Consider the following 25,377-nt stretch of genomic DNA (forward strand, 5'->3'; position numbering starts at 1 on the left):
AATCATTGTAGTTATAGTTAACTTTTTTTATTGCATTATATGAGGCTACCTTTAATTCTGTCCTCCATGGTGAGGCATGAATTGTAAATCAATTAGTTATAACTAAAAACTCTTTGGCCACCTCATGCGAAGAGTTGACTCATTGGAAAAGACTGATGCTGGGAGGGATTGAGGGCAGGAGGAGAAGGGGACAACAGAGGATGAGATGGCTGGAAGGCATCACCGACTCGATGGACGTGAGTCTGAATGAACTCCAGGAGTTGGTGATGGACAGGGAGGCCTGGTGTGCTGCAATTCATGGCGTGCAAAGAGTCGGACACGACTGAGCGACTGAACTGAACTGAACTGAAAAACTCTTTTGAGCTTCCCTGATGGTCCAGTGGTTAAGAATCTAGCTTCCAATGCAGGGGACATGGGTTCGATTCCTGGTCTGGGAAGATTCCACATGCTGTGGGGTAACTAAGCTCTTGAGCCATCCCTGGTGGCTCAGATGACAAAGAATCTGCCTGCAGTGCAGGAGACCCAGGTTCAATCCCTGGATAGGAAATCCCCTGGAGAGAGAAATGGCAACCCACTGCAGTATTCTTGCCTGGAGAATTCAAGAGAAACCCGGCAGGCTACAGTCCATGGGTTCACAAAGAGCTGGACACGACTAAACAGCTAACACTTAAAAAACCCTTTAGTTGCTTTCCATGGCTCTGGCATGGCTGTCCAAGGTCTTCAGAGTATCTACAGAATCCTGCATGTTGTGGTCCAGGTTTTCTCTGCAGTTCCACCAAAACTATGTTTTCTACTGTATATTGACTAGAAGTTTTATAAAGATTCATTTGAATCTTGAATATAGAGGAAAAAGTAGAGCTGTTTTACAAATGAATAAACATGCATTAAAATTTCAGGAAAATAGTAATCCATTGAGAATACATCTGTGTGGTTCCAGGATAATTAGATGATGGAATTGCAATAAAAAATAAAATTTGAGTCTATTCTTTCTCAAAAATGACCTGTCCAAACAGCTGAAATAATGACTTATAGAGACTCACTAAATAATTTGCTGCAAACAACCTTTTCTCTGATCTAAACTTTTAGAAAGCATACTCATCTGGTTTATTCTTTGAAATTTCAGGAAAATTAAGGACAACAGTTTACAGTCCCACTCTCTAACAATACTTTAATTGATTACTTCAATCTTGCACTTTGTTAGGACAAAAATGTCTTGAGCTGAGAAGGTCTAAAGACACATCGTGGAAATAACTACACATCTTGCTTGCAGGTTGTCAAAGAGCAGGCAGGGCCTCGGTAAAATCAATATACACCACAGTGCCATAGTGGACAGGCATTGTGTTCACTCTAGGATATAAGACATCAGAGAAGCGAGTGCCTGAGAAAGAAAGCTGAACTACTAAGCGTATAATGGAGAATAAGAAATAAGACTTTGGAACTAGAGAATTTAGCCAGGGAGGAATGAGCAATGAAGTCAATCATTTGCATTATCATTCAAATAATTGATTTCATTAGATTCACTCTATTTGGGGTGATTTTTGCTGATTCATTTGTTCTTTCTTTAATGAGCAACACTGGATATAAATTTAATAATAATTGACATGGCATATAAAATATAATCAGTAAATTATAGACAATGCCGTGAACACTGTATTTAAACCATGTCCATTTTCTGTGTGCATGTCTATGTGTCTGTAATTAACTACCTACTTGTCTGTAATTAGTTTAACAGACTAACAAAGCTTCCAATAAGAAAATACTATTTCTCTTTTGTTCCCCAAGGGGCTTCTCTTCTTTTAGTGTACGTTTTTAAGTCATATTATTTCTCTTTGTGACTCTGGATTCCTTTCTGAAAATAAAGTTCAAATACTGCGGGCATCCCTTTACTCCAAGTGTAGTGGCTCTAGGTCAGTCCAGAGCACGTTGTGCTTCCAGCAACTTAGAATGATGCAGCTATTTTTTATCTAAATCTATGTACTCTTTAAACTTCAGAATGTAGAATGAGGGTGAATGAATTTGTACTATGATATTATAAATTTTACTAGTTTAGATAAGGGGGAAAATAGAAAAAAATTATTCAAGATTGAGGAAAGTTTTTATAATACAATTCAATTGGACAAATTTTTATGGGATTCCTTTTAAAGCATTCTTGCCTTTCACTGATGCTGTGGAGGTTTTTGAGTTGAATACTAGTAAAAATCATTCATTTAACTTTTGTAAGCCCTTCATATGTGGGTTATAATTTTACCTTATGCACATATAAAATGGGTGAAGAAGACAGACATATTATTTATGCACAGTTTCTATTTGAACAATGGATGTCCTACTTAAAACTGTTGGGAGTCAATTTGAGGGCAAATATAATGGCAGTGTTACAGGGTATTGAAAATTTTTCACAATATACATTGTAAGCTGTAAGTGTAGTCTTGCATGTACTTTCTCTGACCTTAGTAGAACCTCACACTGCTTCAAATTATGGAGAATAAATTACACTGTTTGTATACAACTGGCCAGATAGAAGGCAAGTGAGGATATCCATTCTCACTCCAGCACAGCAATATTATTTAAAAAAATCTCTTAATGCTGAGATTTCAAAAATTTCTTAACATTGGAAGGTTGGAATCTTTCAGTACTAAAGAGTACAAAGAGGTCAAAAACAACCCTGTACCCTGTGTTCTGACATATAATGAGTTTGTATATATACTCGTCATTTAAGATGAGAATAAAGCAGCACAAGATAGTTTTAAATACCTCATATTTAAAGAAGAAAATCTTTAAGAATACAAGAAAAATCTCAGAAATACAAGTAAATTAAACACTTCAAACACAGTAGGTGAAATAGATTTATAATCAAACTGGGTAGGCTTTTCCATAGAGAAGTCCATGGAAGAAAGCCTCTTTTAATTTGAAGAAAAATATTTGGGTGGGTCTTAACCTATCCTGGCTTCAAATTCTTCTCCTGTAAAATGATGAGATTGAACCAGATGGCCTCTAAGACTTGTGTCTAAAATTCTAGAGGCTTTATGACCGTCAGTAAGAGACACTTTACCAAAGGGACTTTGAGTAAATTATTCCAAGGGAAATAAAGAAGCAGATCAAAGAGACCACAGTTAAAACAGGATAAAAAATAAAATTTAGGCAAGAAGATTTTAAATAAAACATTCAAACCCTGACTCTAATGGTTAGCTTGGAGAAAAGTGACATTAAAGAATTTAGATTTCAGGTAAACCCCTTACCTTTTCTTGACTCACTTTGAAAATGCCATCTTCCCATTTTAATTACTACATTTGTTTATCTATTTTCTACTAATTGTTTACTTGAGGTTTTCCTTTCTATCTGTCATCAGATTAATGCTTATTGTTGTGGCCTATTGTTGCTTCCCATTATATGCAGACATATTGAAATAAAATGACTTTTCAGATAAGTGACCTTGGTTAGTCTAGGAATGATGAGTTCAAGAGTGAAGTAAAAGTCCCTCAGTCATGTTTGACTCTTTGTGATCCCCTGGACTGCAGTCCATCAGGCTCCTCTGTCCATGGGATTTCCCAGGCGAGAATACTGGAGTGGATTGCCACTATTCAGGGGATCTGCCTTACCCAAGGATCCAACCCAGGTCTCCTGCTGCATTGCAGGCAGATTCTTTATCATCTGAGCCACCAGAGAAGCCCTAGTGGAAGAAAGTTGAAGAGAGTTCATGGTTTAAAAAAAAAATCCTGAAAATCTTCCTCAACATTTCTTTGATATAGACATATATAATCCAATTAAACTCTACTTCAAACAATGATTCTCCTGGAATATGTATATTACAGCTATAAATATAACATTGATGAGAACAAATTTTCTTATTCATTTAATCTTGAATAAAAATAATAAGCTATAGGTTCATAGGCAAGAGTATTACCTTTACAATTAATTGATGTGGGTTCCTGTCTTGATGATGCCATTTATGAACTGTTTAGACACATTAGTGAGGTTAAAATTTCATTCAAGTTCTTATCTATAAAACTAAGAGAATAAATTTCAAAGTATTCTAAGACTCAAAAGAGAAGCAAGCAAAGTATCACGCATACTGCCTAGAACTTATGAAATAATCAATTTTGGCTAACATAAATGAATATTAATTTTAATTTGAGGAAATATTTTTACATGTAAATGCTTAATCATTACTGCTAGAAACGTATATGCTCTAATTGTTTCTTTTCATTTGCAGTAAGTATTTTCCTTTATTTTTAAATTCATTCACTTCAATTTCCTAAATTAAGATATTCACACCCCCCCTGGCTGAGTGGGGGTGGGGACCTGACAAGGAGTTCAGTATGATTTCATGTTAACAGCTTTATTACAATATAATTCATAAACCATAAAGTTCACTCTAAGGAATTGCACAATTAAGTAATTATTGCAACATCCATAGAACTATGCAACCATCACTGTTGTCTTACTATGGAAGATTTTCACCACCCCACACCAATTTTTTATTCCCTCTCTTCCTATCTCTAGGCAACCACTAATCTACTATCTACAGTCTTTATGTATTTATCTATTCTGAACATTTCATGTAAATTAAAATTATACAATATGTCTTTTTATGACTCATTTCTTTCAGTTATGATAATATTTTTAAATTTTATCCATGTTGCAACATATATCAGTGTTTTATTCCTTTTTTTGACTACATAATATTTCATTGGATGGATATACCACAGTGTTCATTCGTCGGTTGATTGCCATGTAGGTTTTTCTCCCTTTGTGACTATTATGAATAATGTTGCTCTAAATACTCATATATGGATTTTAAGCAAAGTTTTTTAATTTTTTTAATATAATGATAAGCAAATGTTTTAAATTCTTTTAGTTATACACATGATGTTAGATTTGATGATTCATATGGTAACTTAGTTTATCCAATTGAGAAACTTCTAAACTGTTTTCCATAGATATTCTAGTGGATGTGAAGTGATACCTTGAGTTTTTTAAATTTGAATTTCCCTAATGACCATCTTTCCATGTGCTTTTGTTTAGTATATCTTCTTATAAGATGCTTAGCATACTTTTAAATTGGGTTATCTGTCTTTTTATTGTTTGTATTAATACAATCTGCATACAAGTACATATTTCATGTATTTATATATTCTGCATACAAGTCCCTTAGACATTTGATTATACATAGTTTTATTCCAATTTTGTGGGTTGAATTTATGTTCTTGATTTTGTTCTTTATAGGACAAAAGGTTCTAATTTTAATGAAGTTATATTTGTTTTTTCTTTTGCTGGTTGTTACTATCCGGTGTTATATCTAAGAATCTGTTAACAAATCTGAGTCAGGAAGATTTTTGTTGTTGTTTAGTTGCTAAGTCGTAGCCAACTCTTTTGCGACCTCATGGACTGTAGCCTGCCAGGCTCCTCTGTCCATGGGATTTTCCAGGCAAGAATAGTGGAATGGGTTGCCATTCCCTTCTCCAGGGGATCTCCCCTACCCAGGGACTGAGCTTATATCTCTTGTATTGGCAGGGGGATTTTTTTCCACTGAGCCACCAGGGAAGCCCATGAAGACTTACCCTTATATTTGTTTCTAATGATGTTGCAAGTGTAGCACTATATTATGGGGAATAATCCATTTTAAGTCAATTTTTGTGCATAGTGTGAGGAGGGGTTCAAGTGTGTTCTTTGACATCTAGACATCTGTTGTCTTACCACCATTTATTGCAAAGACTGATATTTCCCCCATTGAAATTCTTCCCTCACTATTAAATCAATGTATCATAAACCTAAATATATATAGTCAGCCCTTGAACAACATATGTTTGAACTGTATGCATTCATAGATTATTTTCAATAAGTATCTATTATGGTACTACACAATATGCTGTTGTTTGAATATGTGGAGGTAAAAATGTGAAGAGCCAGTGGTAGTTATATGGGGATTTTCAACTTCACAAAGGATTGACATCCCTAACCCTTGCATTGTTCAAGGGTCAACTGTATAGGCCTTAAAATGACTATCTCAGGTTATTTACTCCGAAGATCAGATAATATCAAGGTTTTTGTTTTTTTTTTTCCTTTGTTCTTTCTTTTACTCTATAGTTTTAAAATATTTTCTTAACCATTCTTTGTCATTAAATTCATTTTTTTATTCTACTGATTCCATTCTGCTATTAAACCACTGTAATAAATATTTCAGTTGTGTTTATAACTCCATCATTTCGATTTTTAAAGATAACATTTATCATTTTATTGATATTCTCTACATGGCAAGAGATTTTTGTCATTTTTCTTTAATACTTAGACATAGCTTTCTTTAGTCCTTTTAACAAACTTAGAATTGCTGATTTAAAGCCTTTGGGTGGAAAGTCCAATGTCTGGGCTTTTTTAGAAACAGTTTATTTTGACTATATTTTTCTCTGTGTGTGGGTTATATTTTCTTGTTTCATTGCATTTTCATATGCTTTTGTTGAAAGTTGGATTTTAAATAACATAACGTGACCACTCTGAATACAGGGTTCTTTTTCTTACTCAGGATATTTTATTGCAGCTTGCTATAACTGTTATTTGTAAATTAAACAAATAATGACTTTTCTGGCCTAATTCTCTGAAGTCTGAACTCTTTGTCATACAGGGCCACTGAAATCTGTGTTCAGTTCGCCTGGTGGTCAGCTAGTCATTGGACAGATGTTTCATTAAGTGTCCTGAACTAGTAAGTCTCCCAGAGTTTGCTGAGAATTCTGTGTGTTCTGGGAGTTGGTCCTCCATCTCTGCCTTAAGCTTAACCACTTGCTTTTGCAGAGGCTCAAGATCAGCCAGAGGTGAATTCCTGGGGCCTTCTCATATCTTTTCTAGAAACGTCTACAGCTGTGTATATGCTGTGGCCTTCTAGATTCCGGCAAATTTTTTGGAGCTTTTCCAAGACTCATCATTCCCAGTTTTTCCTTAAGTATTTTGATCACCCTCCTGTTAACCCTAACTCTTGTTGCCACTTCAGTCAGCTACAATGTTAAACACTTTCTGCTGATTATGTTTCCCAAATACCTTAGGGATAGAGCTGCTGTTTGCACAGAGAGAGCACTGCTGCTGCTGCTAAGTCACTTCAGTTGTGTCCGACCCTGTGTGACCCCATAGATGGCAGCCCATGAGACCCCCCCCCCCCATCCCTGGGATTCTCCAGGCAAGAACACTGGAGTGGGTTGCCATTTCCTTCTCCAATGCATGAAAGTGAAGACGCTCAGTCCTATCCGACTCTTAGCGACCCCATGGACTGCAGCCTACTAGGCTCCTCCATCCATGGGATTTTATAGGCAAGAGTACTGGAGTGGGGTGCCATTGCTTTCTCCGAGAGAGCTCTAAGTCAAGTAAAATAAAGACAAACCCTGAAATGTATCTGTCAAGCCACTTCCATGAGTACAAATGGATTAAATAGTAATAATTCTCTGGGGAGGATCTCAACTCATTCAATTCCTACAGCTGCTAGGATGCTGGCCGTAGTTCCAAGGTTTGTTGAAACAGTGTCTTGGAGCTGGGGAAAGAGGTTGAGAATAGAGTGTATCAAGATACCCTAAAGCTCGGTGGTTTTACTGAGATTCATCTATTTTTCTTGAATAAATTCTTCTCTGATTTTTACAAGTCTTTGGTTAACATCCAGAGATCTGACAAGGTTGATTTATTGATTTGATCAAATTTTTTAAAGTATTATCATTATATTTAGAGAAAGACATGTTTTTGTTTTTAATTTTTGCAGTTCTTGTTCCAGAGGTGATTCTTCATTGTTATTGTTGTTGTTGTTGCTAAGTGGTGTCCAACTCATCGCTACCCCTTGGATTGATTGCCTTCAGCCTTTCCCAGCATCAGGGTCTTTTCCAATGAGTTGGCTCTTCACATCAGGTAGCCAATGGTTTTTCATTATTGTTTCATTTTTCAAGACACTTTAACATAATATAAGATCAAAACAGCATGTGTAATAAGATAGGAATTAACTTCACTATTTTATAAACAAAGAGGATGAAATAATCTACTCGACACATCTTTACCCAATGGGCAATGTCAAAACCTGTATCACATATCTTAGCTCTCTTCACTTTTATCCAGAATTGTATAGAGGTGTTAGATAAATTTTTCATTGTGTTTTTATTTTATTTTCATTGTCTCATTAAAATTCCTAATACTCTGATAACTTCCTTGAATAGTCTGCTTCATAAATTGGTGATCAAAATCTACCAACTATTTTGACATGAAAATTTTCAATCACTGTTCTTGCAATGGGGCAGTATTTTGCACTTATATAGCTCATCACAATTATCCTCAGGGATTAGAGGCATGACATGCTTTACTGACAGATAAATTCTGTTCTTTAACATATGTTTATATTGGATTTTGGTTTTGATTTAAACTAAGATAAATATAGGAACTGTTGTTTTTTCAGTGTACTAAATTACAAGCATCTATTCTTGCAAAAGACTACCCAAGATCAATTAAACAAACACTGTTCTGTCTACATAGTTCAGACATTTTTCTCTTTTTTTTTCCCTTTATGCTCCTATGTAGAGAATAAATGGGGAGCTACCATTCAACATCAGTATAAAATTTAAAGTGAAAGCTAATTCAGGCAGACACATTTAGTGCACATGTTCTGACTGACCTTGATGAAGTGCAAGTCATCACAATTACAGAAAGGCAGATATTACATATTTATCAGTATAGGCTTAGGTGTTTCTTTTTCTTATTGAATTATACTGAAAAAAACATAACAACCATGCACAATATAATTTCATTGAAATTACTTTTTCAAAGTACTTTTTGAAAGAAAGCAAAATAAACCAACCCTGCCAAACCTCAGCCAAAGGAAGTTATTAGCCCACATAATCAAAAGATAAATAGAATTATCAAGCTTAGAAAAGGATACTAACCTAAGACACTGGTATGTTTTCCTGGCAAGTGGTCTCACAGTATTTCCTGGCCCAGTGTCATTTTCTCAGCTCTGTCTTCATTCCAATTCTTGTGATTTCAAAGTTTCAGTTTTACATGTTGGCCTAGCTTGATATGTGTTATCATCCCTGTGGTCAGAGGATCAGGGTCCTATGAACTGATCATGCTGAGTTTCTCTCACTGTCAATGAGATCAGGAAATGAAACTCTCTATTCAGCATTTCTAGTCTAAAGAGACTAGACCCTGACTATTCTTGGTCAGGGTCACAAAACTCTCTGATTCTTGTAAAAGATATGGTGAGTATGTATGTGGCAAACATGCATTTTATTCAATGAAACAATCCAGCCTGTTCTCTGTCCATTCTTTCATGAATATTATGCCAATAAACATCAATGTTTTATGGACTATTTGGTGTAAATTAGTATTAATTAATGAAATGAAGTGTTAAAATGGTTGGCCCATGGAATGAGAGAATTGAATACATGTTTTGTGGATATAGAATTCTTGATTTGTTCAATTTGAACCAGTGTATATTCCAAAACTATTCTAAAAACGGTGTTGTTCTGATTCTACAGTTTCTCCACAGCCTGCTTCTCTCTGCGCTGCCAGTATAGTTGAGTTTGGATAATAGTGACCACAGCGTCACAGCCTCCCTGGGCTAGAAAAATGCAGTGGGCATCGTGAGTCTGTTCATCACCTGGTGGTTTAGTCCCTAAGCTATGTCTGACTCTTTGGAGGAAATGGTAACCCGCTCCAGTATTCTTGCCTGCATAATCCCATGGACAGAAGAACCTGGCAGGCTACAGATTATAGGATCGCAAAGAGCCAGACACAACTGAGAGACCAAGCACACATACACATTCTTCCCTTTAGTTCAATCAGTATTTTTGCTCAGTCAATTTTGTGCATTTAAATGTTGTTTATAGGTGCTTATATATATATAATATACATTTTTTTAATTGTTGTTGTTCAGTTACTCAGCCATGTCCAACTCATTGCAAGGTCATGGACTGCAGCATGCCAGCCTTCCCTGTCCATCACCATCTCCCAGAGCTTGCTCAAATTCATGTCCAGTTGAGTTGGTAATGCCATCCAACCATCTCGTCTTCTGTCATACCCTTCTTTTCCTGTCTTCTGTATTTCCTAACATCAGGGTCTTTTCCAATGAGTCGGCTTTTTGCATCAGTTGGCCAAAGTATTGGAGCTTCAATTTCAGCATCAGTCCTTCCAGTGTATATTCAGGGTTGATTTCCTTTAGAACTGACTGGTTTGATCTCCTTGTAGTCCAAGTGACTCTCAAGAGTCTTTTCCAACACCACAGTTAAAAAACATCAATCCTTCAGTGTTCAGCCTTCTTTATAGTCCAAGTCTCACATCTGTATGTGACTACTAGGAAAAGCCATAGCATTGACTATACAGGCCCTTTGTCATCAAAGTGATGTCTCTGCCTTTTAATAAGCTCTCTAGATTTTCATCCAAGAAGCAAGCATCATTTAATTTCATGGCTGCAGTCACCATCCACAGTGATTTTGGAACCCAAGTCACTGTTTCCACTTTTTCCCCATCTAATTGCCATGAAGTGATGGGACCCGATGTCATGATCTTAGTCTTTTGACTGTTGTTTTAAGCTAGCTTTTTCACTCTCCTCTTCCACCCTCATGAAGAGGCTTTTTTGTTCCTGAAGCAACCAAAGACTGAGTATCCAACAATAGAATCTCTTTAGGACGAGTGCATAGATACCTATATCAGTTCAGTTCAGTCACTTAGTCATGTCCAACTCTTTGCAACCCCACAAACCACAGCACACCAGGCCTCCCTGTCTGTCACCAACTCCCAGAGTCCACACAAACCCATGTCCATTGAGTCAGTGATACCATCCAACCATCTCATCCTCTGTCGTCCCCTTCTCCTCCTGCCCTCAGTCTTTCCCAGCATCAGGGTCTTTTCCAATGAGTCAGCTCTTCGCATCAGGTGGCCAAAGTATTGGAGTTTCAGCTTCAACATCAGTCCCTCCAATGAACACCCAGGACTGATCTCCTTTAGGATGGACTGGTTGGATCTCCTCGCAGTTGATGATTGCCATTAGATGAACCAGTATTAACTCTCTAGTTTCTATTTGTGTGTGTGTGCTCAGTCACTTTAGTCATGTCCAACTCTTTGCCACCACAACTCTCACATCCATACACAACTACTGGAAAAAACACAGCTTTGACTAAATAGAACTTGGTTAGCAAAGTAATGTCTCTGCTTTTGAATATGCTATCTAGGTTGGTCATATTTTTCCTTCCAAGGAGCAAGTGTCTTTTAATTTCATGGCTGCAGTCACCATCTGCAGTGATTTTGAAGCCCAAGAAAATGGTCTTTCACTGTTTCCATTGTTTCCCCATCTACATCTGCATGTAATTCCTGAACTATTAAGAAAGTCTGATTAGCCTATTTCATTTTGAATAATTTGTCTTTATTTTGTTTGTGAGTCTTTATTAAAAAGTAGATGCAAGTACTTTGTGAGATTCATATACTAGAACTTGTATCCTAATCAGTATAACTTTTTCCTAATCAGAACCTTGTCTATTCATTTTGTTATTTTTGATCAATAAAATGTTTTGGTTTTGAGAAGACAAATTTGTGGTTTTCCTTTATTGTTTTTTTTTTTTTCTTCTTATTCTGTCCAATATACCTATAGCTATTCAAACACTGCAAAGGTATTATCCTGTTTTCTTCCAGTCTTTATGTCTTGGACTTTTGTTTTTAGTACTATGATATATCTTTTTTGTATCATAGAACATTAATTTTTTGAGTAGCAAGTAAAACGGCTTCAAAATGGATCTTTAAAAAATGCTGGCATGATTCTTGTGAAAGTGAGAGTTGCTCCATCCTGTCTGACCTTATGCAATATACAGTAGATGGAACTGTACAAGCCAGAATACTGGAGTGGGCAGCTGCTCCCTTTTCCAGGGGATCTTCCCAACACAGTGATCAAACCCAGGTCTCCCACACTGCAGGCAGATTTTCTACCAGCTGAGCCACCAGGGAAGCCTTGTACCCTCTTTAAACTATTTTTTTCAAAATTACAATCTTTGCCATAATAAAAAATTGGCATTTTTAACCCCATTTGTATTAGATTCCTTTTTCTTGGAATTCCAGCTCATCCTGGAATAAGCCGAGTATTTCCTTTTTCTTCTATGAAGGGCTTGTCACTTTCTGAAATTTAGTCCACTTAATTTGTATTTTCAGCTCTCTAGTGTTTGGGTTGTTCAAAGTTTTATGTTGTTGTATTGTTGTTGTTTTATTAAAGAGATACTTTATTTAAAGGAATTATTGCAATGTTGATAAAAGGTTTTATTGCAATGGGGAGAGGGCCCTATTGCAGTCAGGAGACTACTTTGACCAGAAGATGTGAAGCAGCTATTTTTTTTCTTTCTTTTTTTTTTTTTTAACTACTTTTACTGCTTCCCTGGTGTGTTTTAACAGTCTGAGAGATTACCCCTTGTGAAATCTAGTTGCTTTCTAGAGATTTTAACTGAAAATGAATTTCCATATATATTGTTTTTCTTTATGTTATCCTCTTGTGTACTTTGTTGGGTCTTATTTGGAGCCTGGAAAGATAGATAGATAGATAGATATTACTTTTAGTTTCTCTAGTATTACTTTTACAGATTTAATTAATATAACCACGTTTATATTTTCATTTACTGCTTTAAGGAATAATTTTCTATTTCATTTCACACACTTTCCCCAAATCATTTCGGACTCCCAAAATTTTTATGAAGCTTTAGCAATAGTTGTACTAAGACATTATATGTAACAATTTTAAATACCACAATATGTATTTGAAGTATTATGATATTTACATTATGTAAATAATGTCTCAAACTTTTTTAGCCTTTGTTTTGTATTTTGATACATCCAATAGTCACTGACACTATTTTTTAATATCACGTCTCCTCTTTCCTGATAGATTGATTTTTGAGTTTTGCCTTAGTTAGAATAATTAGCTGGAAAAAATATTAAAAATTATTAAGGTAGTTAGATGACATATCTCTAATCCATTATATGGAAAGCCTACTTTCTTTCTCAACATGTCACAGAAATTATTCTTTTCTGGCATAGAGTGCTATGTGGGAAAAAAAAAGCAGAAAACACCACCCACCATAAAAAGTCAACTTTTTTTTTTTTTTCAGTCTTAGGTACTTATTTTTTCTTTCTGATATCCAATTAAATCCATGGCTTAATTACTAATTTAAAGTACCTTGATAAATATATTCTCAAGTTGTTTGCAAGTTTTCACCTTTTCTTTCATTTTTGTGTATTTGGGAGTGAGGGCAAGCAAAGCATTCACAATAAAATCTGTCTGTGCACTGTTTTTAAAGTCTATATTACAGATATTCCTCGTATTACTGCTCTTTGATTTGCAAATACTGCATTCTTCACAAATTGAAAATTTGTGGTAACCACACATTCAGCAAGTTGTTTTTTCCAACAGCATTTCTCTCACTTCATATATCTGTGTCACATTTTGGTAATTCTCACATTTCAGACTCGCTCCTTGTTGTATTTTATGGTGATCTGTGATCAGAGATTTTAATTACTGTTTCATAAAGATTAGGACTCACTGAAGGCTCAGAAATGATTAGCCTTTCTTAGCAATAAAATATTTTTAAATTAAGATAGATACATTGCATTTTTAGGCATAATGCAGTTGCACACGTAATCAGTACAGTATAGTATAAGCACAACTTTATATGCACTGGGAAACTCTAATATGCCTGTCACATGTTTTATTGTGATATTTGTTTTATTGTGGTGACTTGAAGTCGCATCTCTAAGGTATGCTGCATTGGTCTACACCCTCTTATCTTGAACACTGATAGTAAATGCTTTGTGCCGTCTACTTACTTTTGTAATATTTGTCTTTGCACTGGCAGGTGTAAGTTTTATTTCTATTTTCCTAGAAAACCCCAGTGTCTGTTTCTTGGTTGATAAGGAAACTGCTATGTATTACATCTCTGATAGTAAAAACTAAAACTAGAAAACACATATAAAAATCTATATATCTAGGGACTTCCTAGTGGTTAAGACTCTGCACTACCACTTCGGGGAGCATGAGTTCAATTCCTGGTTGGGGAACTAAGAGTCTACATGTGGTGCTGCCTCCCCCCACCCCGCAAAAAACCCTATGAATTTAATTTCACTTAAGAAATATGTGAAGTTTAGGATTTTGGCTATGACGGTTAGTATTTTTCAAACATTTGAAATACATTTGTATTCAAATTTTGGAGACTGAGTGAGGAATCTCTTACAGGCTTATTATACTTTGCAAATACCAATCTTCATTGCATTTTGTTAAATGTCTCTCTCTTTTTTTTTTTCTTTAGATGCTCTAATTCTATCACCAGCATTTTATTTCCAAAATCCAGATTAATTAGCCTGGCACCTGCATGTAGTCTATGTACCCTTTTCTCTATGTATCCAACAAGATTGATCCCTCCAAGTAATCCGTATAAAACTCAGGTTCAATTGTTCAAGAAACATGTAAGATTCTCTATTTTACCTCAGTGCCTCTATCAACATGACTTCTGCTACCGGAGTTCATCTTTCTTCTCTCTTCACAGAGATGCAAACTTGCCTTCAATGCCCAAATCATACGCCATGTTCTACATTTGCTACATTTGCATCACAGGGGAAATTGTCATATCTGTATTTACCTACAAGTAGCAGTTTTTATCAAGTGTCTTTTTTGTTGTTGTTTACTTTTTATTTTCACTGAGTTTTCATTGCAGCACCCAGGCTTTCTCTGGTTGAGGCACACCAGCTTCTCTTGTTGTAGAGCATGGGTTCAGTAATTGCAGCTAGCTGGCTGCTCTGATTGTGGCATACAGGCTTAGTTGCCCTGCAGCATGTAGGGTCTTAGTTCCCTGACCCGGAAACTGCATTGGATGGTGGATTCTCAACCACTGGGCAACCAGGGAAGTCCCCCTATAAGGTGTTTTAATTATTCATTTGTACTTACTGTTAGACTATGTGATTCTTAAAATTAAGGACTGTATCTTGTCTTTGTTTTCTTGGTGCCTAGCCTAACATAGGAGAAGGCAATGGCACCCCACTCCAGTTCTCTTGCCTGGAAAATCCCATGGACGGAGGAGCCTAGTAGGCTGCAGTCCATGAGGTCACTAAGAGTTGGGCATGACTGAGCAACCTCACTTTCATTTTTCACTTTCATGTATTGGAGAAGGAAATGGCAGCCCACTCCAGTGTTCTTGCCTGGAGAATCCCAGGGACAGGGGAGCCTGATGGGCTGCCGTCTATGGGGTCGCACAGAGTCAGACACGACTGAAGCGACTTAGCAGCAGCAGCAGCAGCAGCCTAACATATGGCCTATACAGTTTTAGTAATTTTGGAAGAGTAGACCACAATAGGTTTATGGCTGTATAGCTTATTTTCATTAATTATTGATCCACAATTTCACATTAATTTTTTCCACTAAGGATCATAGAACAAAGACTTGCCATTTTTGAGACTTCATTCAACTCAGTAATGATGTTTCAATACCTTCTGTTTGTCACAAATGTTTCTTATTCTCAATTCTTGTTGAAAAAATTTTAAATTTGTAGACACAGAATGTCAAAAATACAAGTTAAATATAAGGTATATGTATAGAGATTTAGATGAAAGGTGATAACTAGGCAAACTGTATTCTATGAGTGCAAATACTTTCATAACTGTAATAAGGCAATAACATAAAGCTTGATTATTCTGTCAATTAAGTCAGGATAGTGGTTCAGTTTTCTATGATATGAAAAAGATACATTATCCATGATAAAAGTCATGCAAGGCAAGAGGTTACTAGCAACTAAGAAAGGGACAAAAAGGGTAAAAATTACAAATCAAACAAAATTTCAGTATAAAAAGAACAAGTTCAAAATATTTCTTGGCATTGATATTTTAGCATATTTCTGGACTTAAAGTTGTATATCTTATTACTGAGTAAAAGCTTCAACTTAAAAGGAACTCAAGTTAATCCAAAAGAAGAGAAAATATTGATATGGTGATGTTGACATTGATCATTTTTTTTAATAGAAAAAAAACCATTTATGAAGATTTCTTGACACTGGATCAAAAAGCCTGACGCTGAATTCTTCAAATTCTTAGCAGCTATCTGTTTCATGTCTTTGATCAAATAGCATATGTCTACCAGCTGAGAAAAGGTTATTTCAGATGATCACTCTGCCAAAATGATAAATATTCACTTATACGGATGCAGAGTAAGACACATTGTTCTTCAGAGAGAGTAACATGAATGAAAATATTGATAAGAATTATTAAATTCACTCTATTCTCAAGTAGGTGGTGATTTCAAGCGAGAAAAAAGTAAAAACTTATGGCCTACTAAACTTTCATCTTTTCATTGTTTCTCTTGGCCATTTCCAGTAATGACAAAAGTTCTGTTACCAGATAACCCATCTCCCCTAACAACCTGTTTTGTGATACTACTTGATTTTTGAGTTAAATAATCATTCAAAATAATAGTGATTTCCAGTATTTTACCCTTGATATTTTTCTCCTCTAGTAAATGCCATTTTACCCTCCATCTCAATTAAGGTACTATTTTTCTTTCTTTATAATATCCAATTGTTGTTGTGTGATTTAATTTCCCATATAGCTAACATTTTCCCTATGACTTCCAGAATGCCAGTGCTCCTTATTCTGATTCTTAGAAGTTCTTAGAAACTGCTTAACATTCCTAAATTATAAAATGGACAGAACATTTCACAGGATTAGCTGTCTTCTCTGTGGGCTTTGTCACTATATCCCTAGTTTCTAGAATACTCACTAGCATATGGTCAGTGTAAATTGAATATTTGTGGGGCAAATGGACGCAAGAACTCAGAATGAATTATTTTCATTATAAATGTAGTTACAATTTAAGCTAAAGTGTCTTGTAAAAAGATCCTCATTTATTTTAAAATATTTTATAATCAGAAGCTTCAATGTGAGTCAGCAATTCAATTTTTCTACACACACACCCCCAGCCCCACCCACCCGTGGACCTCCCTGCCCCCCTGCCATTACCATGTACCCTCAAAAGGAGTCACTACGCTGCAGTATCTTGCTCCTCGTAATTGTTTTCCATTCACATAAAACTCTTTGGCAACAGCTTAGAGCCATCCAAGGACTTGAAATGTACACCTAAGAGTCAAAAGTTTTAGAAGCAACTTTATGATATCCTTCTCACATCCTAGGTGTTTTGATAACACCTCTTTCCGAGCTATGCCTTGTGTTTCAAGTGAGCCTGACTTCACTGCTCCTGCTGAACTTCGAAAATGCTCTCAACAACGCTAGACAATCTATTGTAATGCCAAACAGTTGAAACTTGAAGAGTTTTCTTTAAGTGTAGTAGTTATAGTATACTGGGCAAAGAAACGTTCGTTCAGAAACAAATTAATTTTCACTCTCTACACCCCATATGTCTCTAAGATAGCTAAAGAACAGTCTTTATAATATAATTTTGCACAAAAGGTGATAAAATTAGCAATATTAAAATGACATTCCGTCTACATATGGGTTTGGTATAGGAAATTGAACTTTGACAAAAATTAAATGGCTGCTTTGTTTTTCTTAACGGCTACTGGTCGCAGAATGGCCTGAAAATATTTCAAACACTGTAAATTCACTTGAATAGTGGTGATAGAGTTAGGAAGATAGAGATTATGGTAAAAATTTTTGTAGCTATCAATGAGCTAATTAACTTTTTGTTTCCACAGTTTTTCCTACTGATTTCAATTATCTCCAGGCAGATCCAATAACACACCAAGATCCCTGTGGAAAATGAAACATCCAAAAATGCAAGGATGGACAGCAAGAGCTGTACAAAGACCGCAGGGGAGCACACTTGCCAAAGGGCTGGACACATCTGTAACAACAAAGGCTTCGGTAACGGTGATGAATTCTCCCCAGGACAAATGACCATAAAGTCAACGGTAGGTGAGGAAAGGCATTCATTCCCGGGGAGATGGAGAGAGCAAGAAGAGACAAGGCATCAAGTTGATTTATCAGTGGGATTAAACTTAAATTGTTGGAATCATTAAAGAAGTAGTTTCATTAGAACAATTTGTGTCTTTATTATTTGCTAGTTCTTTGAGTTTAGGCCAAATAGTTTCTCCTAAGTTCCTAGAATCACCTGGTCCATAGTTAATGCTTAATACACGTTTAATAATAATCGTATTTTAGAGTAAATGCTTTTCTTGTTGCTTGGAGCCATTCCTCTTCAATCAGGTGACTCCCCGAAACATAATACCATGACCTCTTGATGTTGCTTAAAAATCTCTCTCTCTCTCGTTTCTCTCTCCCCTCAGTTATTTAGGACTGTACCTTGATGAATGGGAGGAATCGTTATGAGCATAATTGAGAGAGCATGTTTTCTAAGTGGAAACATGATTATGAAAAAACGTTGTATGTATTTAATTATACACATATACTTGTAAATTTATATCTATCCATCTACATGTATACACACATGAAATCAAAATTTCTTATACTATAGGAGGCATATGGATTAAATAATGGAAGAATATAGAGGGGGGAAATAAAATGATGACAGATGAAACACTGGTGGACAAAAAGAGAAACTGATCAGGAGGTTAGTTTATTACGTTAAGATGAAGCCATGGATTGGTGCCTGGAAGGGATTAAAATGAGAAGAAAATTGCAAGAGAACCCGGAGATGTAAATTTGGAAAGATTTAAATTCAGACTTAAATTGAAGAAAGTAGGGAAAACCACTAGACCATTCAGGTATGACCTAAATCAAATCCCTTATATTATACAGTGAAAGTGAGAAATAGATTTAAGGGCCTAGATCTGATAGAGTGCCTGATGAACTATGGAATGAGGTTCGTGATATTATACAGGAGACAGGGATCAAGACCATTCCCATAGAAAAGAAATGCAAAAAAGCAAAATGGCTGTCTGGGGAGGCCTTACAAATAGCTGTGAAATGAAGAGAAACGAAAAGCAAAGGAGAAAAAGAAAGATATAAACATCTGAATGCAGAGTTCCAAAGAATAGCAAGAAGAGATAAGAAAGCCTTCTTCAGCGATCAATGCAAAGAAATAGAGGAAAACAACAGAATGGGAAAGACTAGGGATATCTTCAAGAAAATCGGAGTTACCAAAGGAACATTTCATGCAAAGATGAGCTCGATAAAGGACAGAAATGGCATGGACCTAACAGAAGCAGAAGATATTAAGAAAAGATGGCAAGAATATACAGAAGAACTGTGCAAAAAAGATCTTCACGACCCAGATAATCACCATGGTGTGATCACTGACCTAGAGCCAGACATCCTGGAATGTGAAGTCAAGTGGGCCTTGACTAATGCCTTAGTCAAGTGGGCATCACATGAACAAAGCTAGTGGAGGTGATGGAATTCCAGTTGAGCTATTCCAAATCCTGAAAGATGATGCTGTGAAAGTGCTGAACTCAATATGCCAGCAAATTTGGAAAGCTCAGCAGGGGCCACAGGACTGGAAAAGGTCAGTTTTCATTCCAATCCCAAAGAAAGGCAATGCCAAAGAATGCTCAAACTACCGCACAATTGCACTCATCTCACACTCTAGTAAAGTAATGCTCAAAATTCTCCAAGCCAGGCTTCAGCAATATGTGAACCGTGAACTTCCTGATGTTCAAGCTGGTTTTAGAAAAGGCAGCGGAACCAGAGATCAAACTGCCAACATTCGCTGGATCATAGAAAAAGCAAGAGAGTTCCAGAAAAACATCTATTTCTGCTTTATTGACTATGCCAAAGCCTTTGACTGTGTGGATCACAATAAACTGTGGGAAATTCTGAAAGAGATGGGAATACCAGAACACCTGACCTGCCTCTTGAGAAATTTGTATGCAGGTCAGGAAGCAACAGTTAGAACTGGACATGGAACAACAGACTGGTTCCAAATAGGAAAAGGAGTTCATCAAGGCTGTATATTGTCACCGTGTTTATTTAACTTATATGCAGAGTACATCATGAGAAACGCTGGACTGGAAGAAACACAAGCTGGAATCAAGATTGCAGGGAGAAATATCAATAACCTCAGATATGCAGATGACACCACCCTTATGGCAGAAAGTGAAGAGAAACTAAAAAAGCCTCTTGATGAAAGTGAAAATGGAGAGTGGAAAAGTTGGCTTAAAGCTCAACATTCAGAAAACGAAGATCATGGCATCTGGTCCCACCACTTCATGGGAAATAGATGGGGAAACAGTGTCAGACTTTTTTTTTTCTGGGCTCCAAAATCCCTGCAGATGGTGACTGTAGCCATGAAATTAAAAGACGTTTACTCCTTGGAAGGAAAGTTATGACCAACCTAGATAGCATATTCAAAAGCAGAGACATTACTTTGCCAACAAAGGTTCATCTAATCAAGGCTATGGGTTTTCCTGTGGTCATGTATGGATGTGAGGGTTGGACTGTGAAGAAGGCTGAGCGCCAAAGAATTGATGCTTTTGAACTGTGGTGTTGGAGAAGACTCTGGAGAGTCCCTTGGACTGCAAGGAGATCCAACCAGTCCATTCTGAAGGAGATCAGCCCTGGGATTTCTTTGGAAGGAATGATGCAAAAGCTGAAACTCCAGTACTTTGGCCACCTCATGCGAAGAGTTGACTCATTGGAAAAGACTGATGCTGGGAGGAATTGGGGGCAGGAGGAGAAGGGGATGATAGAGGATGAGATGGCTGGATGGTATCACTGACTCGATGGACGTGAGTCTGAGTGAACTCTGGGAGTTGGTGATGGACAGGGAGGGCTGGCGTGCTGTGATTCATGGGGTCAAAAAGAGTCAGACACGACTGAGCGGCTGATGATCTGAACTACAAGCAACTATATATGCTGAGTCAAAAAGGAGTCTTTGAGGATGTTAAAGGTTTCATTCAGAATAACTGAAAGGAACTTTATTTAATTCTCTATTGATCAATGTTCTATTAATATCTGTCCCAGAAGCCGCTGAATACATGTAACTGATATCCAAATACCCAGGGGAAAACCTGAATCCTACTTTCCTTAATCTATTAGCACTTCAGTACCCAAAGGCCAGGAAACATTCTTTTCACTGGGCTAAATATTAAAAGCTATAGCTTAACTTTCGTATAGCAAGATAAGTAAAGATAAAATCTCTTAGAAAACCATCAGTTATAGAGCCAATATATTGCTGTTTTAATTGAAATGTATACATTTATTTTATCTAGTTGTATTTAAGAGATCCATGGAACTTGTGCATATCATATTATGGCATGACAGATTTTTTCCATTTTCCGTTATTGACAATACTAAAATTCACATCTAATTAACATATGCCATTTGCATCCTGTATTAAGATGATATCTGAAATAACACAGTTACAGAGAGAAACCATGATCATGGTTATGGCCCATGGCAAATATACTACTATAACAACTTTGCCTTTAATTTAGAGAATCATTTGAAATTCAAGAAATGCAACATTATCTGAATAATCACAGAAAAAGATATTCATTCTATACATGAATTAAAAACGCTATCTCTCCTATCCCTCATGAGAAATTGACTTCAGTGAACATAACAATAAAATTATCAGACTCTTCAAATCATGGCTTGCAGCTTTAACATTCTGGAATCTCTAAAGAACAACTTAAGTTAGAAATAAGAGCATATTATCCCATACAGCCTGAAGATGTTTATACTTCCTCTCTGTGTCATGTTTCCAGTATACCTATGTGCCATATCAGGGCTGTAAGAGAAGGGAATGTTACCTGATGATTACCTGAGAATTCCCTTTATGTCCACAGAGCTTGCAGAAAGAGTATCAGATTACCTGTTTTCTCAAGCTTGAGGATACTTATACACTCTGTAAATATGAGAAATTTGAGTTAGCATCAATCTGAGAATAAGAAATATCATTCTGAAAATATACTAAGTCCTCAGAAACCCAGTAAATTAGGTCAATCTCTGGTATAGGTTGTCTGTATTTAAGAATATGAGACCTTACAATTTCATATTACAAATTGCTTTTATGTAATTCATTTATTAATATTCAACTTTAGTTCATGTTGCATAAATATTTAAAATATTAATTTTGTGTAAGTTGATGAAAATAATTACATATTTATACATTCAATTTATTTGTAAACCTACCTATAAATTTTGGATTACCATAATGTCTGTTACCTATTTGCATTCAGAGTTTTTTTTTCCTTAGTACTTTTACCCCTTTTTATTTTCTTTCAATACTTAATATTTTAGATTTAATATTTATCTATCAGATATCAATTACTTTGAGTGTTAAGAATTGGTAAAGAAATAGGGGGTTATGTGGATACAGTTCTTGTCTCAAATAGAGAAACGTAGTGTTTCATATTATTCCAATTTTCTGTACACCTTTAGCAATGGTGAAGACCCAGACCTTTACCAATACTTTATAAGTTGGTCCTCAGTTCAGATATATGTGGACCAAGTTTTAAATGCCTGTATTTACAATTAAAAGATCTACAGGACATGTTACCCTTCATGAAAATCATAAAACCTATCCTATATATGACCACGGAGAAAGCAATGGCACCCCACTCCAGTCCTCTTGCATGGAAAATCCCATGGACGGAGGTGCCTGGTGGACTGCAGTCCATGGGGTCCCTAGGAGTCGGACACGACTGAGCGACTTCACTTTCACTTTTCACTTTCATGCATTGGAGAAGGAAATGGCAATCCACTCCAGTGTTCTTGCCTGGAGAATCCCAGGGACAGGGGAGCCTGGTGGGCTGCCATTTATGGGGTCGCACAGAGTCAGACATGACTGAAGCGACTTAGCAGCAGGAAGAGCATATATGACCAAGGATATCTCTTCAATTGCCTTAGTATGAGGTTTCCAGGTTAAATTGAATTTTTTTAAAATGTTGGCTAGTTAGATTCTGTAGTGAAATACATGTTCACTTATGGAAATAACTTCTGAGCAGTCTATGCCCTGAATTAAGGATTAGGGAGTTTACCAAAGGGTACCTCCTAAAGTCATATTCTGGAAAACAGTTTTCCTTGGACTTTCCATTTCAGTTTTTAAGACAGGCTTAAAAACAAACCACAACAATGAAATCGAAAGTGTTTCGATTCTCTCCCTCTTTCTCTTTCCCTCTCTTTCTCTGTTTCCATCTCTCTCTGTGAGTATAAATATGTATATAGATAATACAGATATACATAGAGAATGTATATGAGAATGGCTGTGAACTAAGATCATACATGTATGTATGTATGTATATATATATATATACACCTAAGAATGATACTGCAACCTCTGAAATGTTCCCTGTAAATCAAAATATTATTCAGTAGTAAGGTCATCTGAGACTCTAAAGTGAAGGTTTATTGATTGAAAATTAATTTTTAGCTTTAAGTTATCATTGAGGTTTTCTTCTCTTTCTTTTCAGTCTTTTTTTTTTTTTTTAAGCTGAAAGTTAAGACAAATTTAATTTAATTTAATTTATTTATTGTTTTTTTTTTACAATATTGTATTGGTTTTGCCATACATCAACATGCTCTTCAGTCTTAAAATTGAAAAGGTTCTACTGTTATTCAAATAGTATAAAATATTAGCTATATAGTTTATATACTTTGGCGTTATATTGTTTCATAATATAACATACAAACAGTCTTCTTTGTTATAACTCTAAATTCCATTTCAAGAACTTTGCCTGTAACAAGAAAGGTGAACAGCAGTTTTGCTGAATCTCCATAGATAATTCCTTGTGATGTGTTTTGCATTTATCTAACTCCCAATGACAATGTTTATAACTCAAGTCTCACTAATAAGGTGGATTTTTCAATAAAGTAGATCAAGTGAATGCCATTGTTCATAATAAACCCATTACTATATATGCCATTCTGAAAGTTTTTTGCATGTATACTCAGTCTCTCAATTGTGTCTAACTCTTTGTGACCCCATAGACTGTAGCCCACCAGGCTCCTCTGTCCATGAGATTTTCCAGGCACAGATACTGAAGTGGGTTGCCATTTCCTCCTCCAGGGAGTTTTCCTAAGCCAGGGATCAAGCCTGCATCTCCAGAGATTCCTGCATTGGCAGCTGGCCTCTTTACCACTGAGCCACCTGGGAAGCCCCCAGATTTTATATTTAGCACTTATACTGCACAAGGAATGTTTAATTTTCAAAACTTTTAAGTAATATCTACCTGGCTAGCAGTGGGAAGATATTTGGCAGATATGTAAGCTATTGAATTTCCAATATGATAAACTTAAATATGGGGATCCATAATTTTGAATTTATAAATAAAATTGATATAAATATATCAATAGCATCCTAAGCTCAGATACTGAAAAATAGCCATAGATTTACAAGGCAAATTAGTTGCTATTGTTGTCAAAATGTCATTTTGTGCCTGTAAGGTATTCATATTTACTATCTACATAGATAAAATGTACCAAATAATGGCCACTCTGGTTTACATATGCTTTACAGAGACTCTCTAGTCTATGAGAAATCTATTCAGGAAATAAAATTCTGGTCTCCATGTCACTGGATCATGAAATTGCTATGCTAATGAAAAAAAAACACAAGTAAGCTAGATACCACAATTAAAGCTACAACCAATATTTACTTAACAAAATAACATTCCTAAAATTCAGAACTCATAAATGTACATTTGCTTAACTTTTGGGGTAAAGTACATACCATTACCTCTAAATGCCAATACTCATTGTGTAATGTAATTAGAACTTAAAGAATTTCCCACATATCATCAATGTCATTTATATATCCCAAGCAGGAATTCAGTTCAGTTCAGTTCAGTCGCTCAGTCCTGTATGACTCTTTGTGACCCCATGAATCGCAGCATGCCAGGCCTCCCTGTCCATCACCAACTCCCGGAGTTCACTCAGACTCATGTCCATCGAGTCTGTGATGCCATCCAGCCATCTCATCCTCTGGCATCCCCTTCTCCTCCTGCCCCCAGTCCCTCCCAGCATCAGAGTCTTTTCCAATGAGTCAACTCTTCGCATGAGGTGGCCAAAGTACTGGAGTTTCAGCTTTAGCATCATTCCCTCCAAAGAAATTCCAGGGCTGATCTCCTTCAGAATGGACTGGTTGGATCTCCTTGCAGTCCAAGGGACTCTCAAGAGTCTTCTCCAACACCACAGTTCAAAAGCATCAATTCTTCGGCACTCAGCCTTCTTCACAGTCCAACTCTCACATCCATACATTACAGGACCCAAATATTATTATAAAAATCATATGCCATATTAAAGATATTCTGAATGGCAAACCATTTCACTAAAAAGCAATACTATATTCTTCAAATTCCTTTGTACTTACGGGTTTGCAGGAGTCTAGCAGAGATATGACAAAGCTTTTGACTGTGTGGATCACAATAAACTGTGGAACATTCTTCAAGAGATGGGAATACCAGACCACCTGACCTGCCTCTTTAGAAACCT

The sequence above is a fragment of the Bos taurus genome, chromosome 24 (genome assembly GCF_002263795.3).
Source record: "Bos taurus isolate L1 Dominette 01449 registration number 42190680 breed Hereford chromosome 24, ARS-UCD2.0, whole genome shotgun sequence".
Taxonomy (NCBI): Eukaryota; Metazoa; Chordata; class Mammalia; order Artiodactyla; family Bovidae; genus Bos; species Bos taurus.